General features: G+C 64.6%; 1 pseudogene; it reads right to left on the bottom strand.

Moving 5' to 3' along the window:
• Positions 1-480: 480 nt before the first annotated feature.
• Positions 481-1,531, bottom strand: LOC121483950 (annotated as a pseudogene).
• Between the last annotated feature and the right edge of the window lie 5,272 nt (positions 1,532-6,803).

Raw genomic sequence — 6,803 nt, 5'->3', positions numbered from 1 at the left:
ACGGCGATCACTGCCAAGTTTGGGTATCGCCATGTCCAACGGCAGAAGAAGAATCAGCAAACCAGACAAGGCCGACGACATTACATCGGTGCCACTAAGCGGCTTCGCGAACACCGCGTTTTCCCAAAAAGCACTCTTGCTGAAAGAGAACATCGCCTATGGATTTCCATCGCAACATGCTGGCGATGAAGCCTGTCGGTTCCTGTCGTGCCTCATGGGCGTCGTCTACGGATTGTTTATTGCAAAGGGTTTTGCAGGTAGCACCTCTCCAATTTGACTTGGCAAACCCCGATCCAGGGCTTGCCGAGGCCTTGACTTCCATTTCGCTGGCGCTAAATTGCCCCAGGCTACTGTAATTTTGATCAGGACCAGTAAGGCGGATGGGATTCGTCTAAAGCGGAAGTTTGTTTGCATGTTTCCGTCGTTGCCCCCCCCCCCCTTTTTTCCTTTCCCCATCACGGAAGAAAGCCGTAAAACCGACTACAGACTGAGGTTCTGCCCAATCTCCAAACGGCGTATAGCCCGCAGGTTTCTACCGTTTTCACTCTTGGGACGAATCGTCCCCCGAGACTCTACAAGACCCGCGTGCTTCCAGTTCTTTTGCAGCACATCGGTATCCGGCAGAACCATCCGGTAGTTCGCCGCCATGACCTTGGTGGGTAAGCCCTCCAGCGCATACCCGCGCCAGGGCGAGCCCCTTGTCGGCACAAAGAATCAGCCCCACCGGCGGGTTCTCCTCGGGATAGGCCCAGTGTTCCTTGGCATAGTTGCAGTACATGTGCATCTGGCCTACGTCGCATGCGTCAGGACTCCCAGCTTCAGGTCGATGATGACCAGGCAGCGTAACCTTGCGATGGAACAGCAGCAAGTCCACCCGATACCAGGTCTGGTCGATGCGCAAGCGCGCTGCCGTCCGATGAAGGTGAACCCTTCACCCATCTCGAGCAGGAAGTCTTCCAGCCGCCGGATCAAGGCGGCCTCCAGATCGGATCCGAATACTCGTCCTTGAGGTCGAGGAACTCCAGCACATACGGGGTCTTTGATGGCATCGCCGGGCGCGACGGAATCTTCGGGCTTGGCCACCGCGCCCTTGGCCAGCATCGCCGCCTTGTTTTTCGACAGCGCCGTGCGCTCGTAGAACTGGCTGCCGATCTGCCGATCCAATGGCGCACGCTCCAGCCGCCGCGCAAGGGCCTCGGCTTCATAGAACTGGCGCGCATGCTCGTCCTTGACCGACAAGCAGCCGCACATAGGCCGACCACGGCAGCGTGAAGACCTGCGCCAGCTCGTCAAGCCGCCACGGCCGCACTGGCTCGGGGAAGATTCGCCAGACACTGTCTGGCGAATTGGCCGGGTCAGAAAAAACGACCGCATCTGCTGCAGGTTTCTGACGGCTGAAGCCACGGCCGAACTGCTGGGTGAGGTCGCTTGCCAGCCGCTCGATCAACTGCTCGCCATAACCCGCGCGCCGCTTGCCCTGTTGCTCGGCCTCCACGATGCGGCGGCCAATCTCCAGTAGCTGGCACGTCATCAGCGCATTGACGCTGGCGCGCTGCCCGTCTGGCGCGCGGCATCGAGCAGATCCACGATGCCGCCCGTGGATGCCGGCGTAGCCGGCAGGCACGGCGGCGGGTGCGACTCCCGCCCATCGCAGGCGCCTTCTTGGTCATGCAGCCACCTCCGCAGGCCGCTGCGCCTCGGTGATCGTCTTGCGCCGGTTCGCCACCAGCACGGCCGCCTTGCGCACCGGATCGTCCTCGGTGTGGACGTAAGCGCATGAACATCGCCACGGTCTTGTGCCGCCGTCAGCGCCATGCCGACCTTGACCGGGATGCCCGAGTTGGCAATGTCGGTCGCGGAGCGGTGGCGGATGCCATGCGTGCCGACGTGCGTGGCGCCCGCCGCCTTGAGGGCGCGGCTCCAGCCGCCGTAATACTCGCCCGTGGTCAGGTGCTTGCCGGGATGGCTTGGAGACGGCAGCACATAGGGAGTGCCTTCCTGCCGTGGCGCCGTCGAGAGCAGTCGATAGGCTTCCTCGCTCATGGGCTTGGACATGCCGCCCGTCTTGCTGTCCGGCCAGACCACGCGGCGGTTGTCCAGGTCCACCCAATCCCATCGGAGCGTCACGATTTCGGAGCGGCGGCCGGCGAACTCGAATTGAAGGCGGATCGCCAGCGGGATGACGTAGTTCTCCAGACCCTCGGCTTCGATGTGCTCCAGTCGCCGAAACAGCTTGCCCATGTCCTCGTCGCTGATGAGGTGGGTGGCCTTGCCGTTGGGGTACATCGGGACGTGGCGGCAGGGGTTGGTGCCGTCAGGCCGGTGGCCCCACACCTCGGCCAGGTTGAACATCTTGCGCATCACGCTGAAAGCACGGTTGGCCTCGGCGGCTTGTGCGCCATCTTCTTCATCGCGTGGCCACGTCCGGGCGCTTCACGTCCTGGACCTTCAAACGGCCCAGCATCGGAACGATGCAGCGGTCGATGACGGCCTGATACCCGCGCTGGGTGCTGGGCTTGTTGCGCTGCTTGGAGTAATCCTCCATGAACTTGGTACACAGCTCCTTGACCGTGGGGGCTGAACGGGCGGCGGCCTTGGCCGCGCTGGGGTCGCCGCCCCGGCGCACCTCGGCCAGCCATTCCTGGGCCAGCGAGCGGGCCTGCTCGACGGTCAGTTCCCCGTACAGGCCCAGGGCGGGCTTGCGCGCTCGCCAGCGTTCGTGCGGTACTGGAGCATGAACACCTTGCGGCCCGCTGGTGTAACCTTGCACAGGAAGCCGGGCACCAGCGTGTCCCGGAGTTCGACGGCCTGCGCCTGGGGTTGTGCCGCATCGACTGCGGACTTGGTGAGCTTGAGTTTTGCCACGATGACTCCTCGGAAAGACCCGATTCCCAAGAGCCATGTAGGGGCCATCAGAGGGGAAGCCGGGTCAGGTTTCGGAAAGCACCGGCATATGTTGGACTCGCCTAAGTTAATGATAAACCTGCTGTATCGGGCTTCGGCGTAGTCCAGCAAAGTTCGGTGCTGGAGTCATGGTGAAATGAAAAAAGCCCCGTAGCGGCTGGCGCTGCGGGCTCGGTGCCGGAGCCGACGGACTCATGGTTGCTGGCCGTGCTGTTGATCAGCTTGTCGGGGTAGGCATGGCCAGGGCGGGTGGCCAGGAAGGTGACGTGGAAGATGGCTGCCACATCAGCACCTTGACGTCGTAGCTGGCCCGCGTTGATGAAGGGGCTTGAGCAGGTGGAGAGGCCTGATGCCGAGAGGACCCGGGCCAGCTTGACCTTGAGGATGGAGGCGTTCACGTGGCCCAGCCACTCCGGCTGGCGGGTTGGGTGTCCAGGCCCAGGGGGCTGACGAAGGGCTCGTAGCCGCCCACGATGACCATGATCAGCAGGTTGGAGATCAACCACGTCGTCGCGCCAGCACCACCAGCCCTGATGAGGGTTTCGTTGAGCGCCCGATGGGCGCATCGTGCTTTTTAGCCGATGCTGGTGATCAGCGCCTGCACGCTTCCTGGTTGCCGAAGGCGGCCTCGATCAGGTGCCACAACTCGAGCAGGAAGTGCCAGACGTAGACACCCTGGGCGGCGACAGGCCAGGTACAGCGCAGTTTGCAGCAGCGGCTGGCGAAGATCAGGGAAGGCAGGGGGAGGGCAGGGGGGAGCCGGGGCTCGATTGGATTTTTTGCGGGCGGGCCCATGGGGGGTGGGCCCGCGCTTGTCTTGCTTTGGGGCGTGGTGGGAGGGGAAAATTTGGCCGGGGAAAAGGGGCGCGCGATTTTAGGGGCGAAACAGGCCATTGCAGTGACAGCCGGGAACTGCGGGAATCCCCAGGTAGACGCCCCCAAAGGGGTTTGTTTCAGTCAGTGGCATTAAAAACCGGCCCCCGACAGTCACACCAAAATTTTTTTATTTGGGCCAGCCCAGATACAAGCAAGCATGAGCACCGCAACAGCATCCCCATAATCGGAACTGGTAGAACCGGGTTTTCCCCGCCGCCGGCAGACTTCGCCGCCCAAGGCCCGCATCTCCGGATGGAGCAGTACAAGGCGCTGGTGCGCCGAGGCAGAGAACGACTACCGGGGGCTTCTGGGCCCCCCTGGCGCGCGAGAAACGTGGTCTGGCCCAAAAGCCCTTCCCCCCAGGGCTGGACGCCCAGCAACCCGCCGTTCTTCCGCTGGTTCGCCGACGGCGAACTCCAATGCCAGCGCCATTTTGCCGGGAAAGCACATGGGCCGGCCTCGAGCACAAGACGGCCATCATCTTCGAGCCGATGGCGGGGGAGGTCAAAAAAGGTCAGCTACCGCGAACTGCTGGACGCGTCTCGCAGTTCGCCAACGCGCTCAAGGCGCAGGGCGTGCAAAAGGGTGATCGCGTCCTGATTACATGCCCATGACCATCGAGGGGGGGTGGCCATGCGGGCCTGCGCGCGCATGGGGCGCCACGCACACGTGGTGTTCGGGGGGCCCTTCTCCGGCCAAGGCGGCCAGGGCGGATCGTGGACTGGGCGCCGTGGCCGTGACCCACCGCCAATACCAGATGCCGCGGCAAGGAGCTGCCGCTCAAGGCCATCGTGGACGATGCGCTGGCGCTGGGCGGCTGCGAGGCCGTGCGCCATGTTTTTTCGTCTACGAGCGCAACGGCCACCGCCCTGCGCCTATGACGGCAGGCCGCGACAAGACCTTGGGGGCGGAGATCCTGGCCGGCCAGAGCAGGGGAGTCGCGCGCCCGTGGCCTGGATTCCGAAACACCGCTGTTCATCCTCTACACCAGCGGCTCCACGGGCAAGCCCAAGGGCGTGCGGGCACTGCACGGGCGGCTATGTCTGTGGGCCAGCAGACCGGGAGGGGAAACCCTTCGACTAAAAGCCCAGCGACGTGTTCGGGTGAAACGGCCGACATGGGTTGGATACGGGCCACACCTAGTGGCCCCTAGGGTCCGCTGGCCCCCTGGCGCCACGCAGATCGTGTTCGAGGGCGGCCCACCTTCCCCCAAAGGGGGGCCGCTTCTGGCAGATGATCGAGCGCCACGGCTTTCACCATCTTCTACCCGGCGCCCACGGCCATCCGCTCGCTGATCAGGCTGCCGACGGCGATGCCGCCGTGCATCCGAAGAACTCGGACCTGTCCAGCCCTGCGCCTGCCAAACGCGCCCACATCAATTGGAAAAAGGGGTGGCCCCCTGGAGTGGTACCACCGCAATGTGGGCGGCGAGCGCCTGCCCCATCGTGGACACCTTCTGGCAGACCGAGAACGGGGCCACGTGAATCGCCCCATGCCTGGCGCCACGCCGCCCGGTGCCGGCTCGTGCACGCTGGCGCGCCGGGCATCATGGCCGCCATCGTCGACGAGACCGGCCATGAACTGCCCAACGGCGCAGGCGGCCTGCTGGTGGTCACCAAGCCCTGGCCCCCCATATCCGCACCATCTGGGGCGCCCCGGCGCTTCAAGAAGAGCTAAATTCACCCCGGGCCCAGCTGGGCGGGCAACCTCCCGGCCGGCGACGGCGCGGTGCGCAGCGAGGGCCGTGGCTCCCTTTCCCCATCACGGGCCGCATCGACGATGTGCTCAATGTCTCGGGCCACCGCAAAGGGCACGATGGAATCGAGTCGGCCCTGGTGTCCAAGACCGACCTGGTGGCCGAGGCCGCCGTGGTGGGGGCCGGGCCCCGGGTGACATGAAAGGCGAGGCATCGCGCCTTCGTGGTGCTCAAGCGCTCCCCGTCCCACGGGCGAGGGGGGCCCGCAGATCGCCAAGGAGCTGCGCGACTGGGTGGCCAAGGAAATCGGCCCCATCGCCAAGCCCAAGGACATCCGCTTTGGCGACAACCTGCCCAAGACGCGCAGCGGCAAGATCATGCGCCGCCTGCTGCGCTCGATTGCCAAGGGCGAGGCCATCACCCAGGACACGAGCACGCTGGAGAACCCGGCCATCCTCGACCAGTTGGCCGAGACGAACTGAGGGCGGACACGCCCGCCATGAAGAACCGGAGCACAGGCTCCGGTTTTTTCTTGGCTGGACTGCGGGCGGCGCGCTGTCTTGCAGTCCTATTTTGTGTGGGCCGACAGCTCAGGGCATGATGGCTGCAGTACAACCGAAGCTGTTGTTTTCACCACTGCCGAGGGAGGCGTTGCACCATGATCTGAGAACCCTGTCGCTGCTGATCACCGTGGCCCTGATTGCGCTGCTGGCGGCATTCAACTGGAACACGCTGGCCGCGCCCTCCGTCGTGTCGCTGGGCGTGACCGAAGTCCAGGCGCCCGCTGGGCGTGCTGATGCTGGCGCTGACCCTGCCTGCTGGGCGTGTTCTTCTCGCCTATGTGCTGTGGCTGCAGGGCTCCGTACTGATGGAGGCGCGCCGCCACGCCAAGGAAATGCAGGCTCAGCGGGACCTGGCCGACAAGGCCGAGGCCTCGCGCTTCACCGAGCTGCGCACCGTGCTGGAGGACCTGCATGCGCGTGACAAGGAAGTGCTGCTGGCGCGGCTGGACGGGCTGGAGGCGCACCTGGTGCAGCGTGCCCAGGAGTCGGACAACAGCACGGCCGCCTATGTGGGGCAGCTGGAGCAGCAGGTTCGCCTGTACCAGCAGCCCGGCGCAGGCGCTCCGGACTACAGATAAGCGGCCCGCGCCCGGATTCACGGGCGGACCATGAAAAAAACGCGCGACTTGCGTTGCGCGGTTTTTTCGTTGCGGGTCCCGAGGCGGGAGGCCGGCGGAACTTACTTCCCGCGACAGCACAAAACCCCGCGCCCCGCTTCTTTGGGGCGGCATCGTTGACCTGGGGGGTTTGGCGGGCCTGGGAAC

This window comes from Vulpes lagopus, unplaced genomic scaffold (genome assembly GCF_018345385.1).
Source record: "Vulpes lagopus strain Blue_001 unplaced genomic scaffold, ASM1834538v1 ctg867, whole genome shotgun sequence".
Taxonomy (NCBI): Eukaryota; Metazoa; Chordata; class Mammalia; order Carnivora; family Canidae; genus Vulpes; species Vulpes lagopus.
The sequence above is the reverse complement of the archived record's forward strand: the minus strand, read 5'-3'. Positions and strand labels throughout refer to the sequence as shown.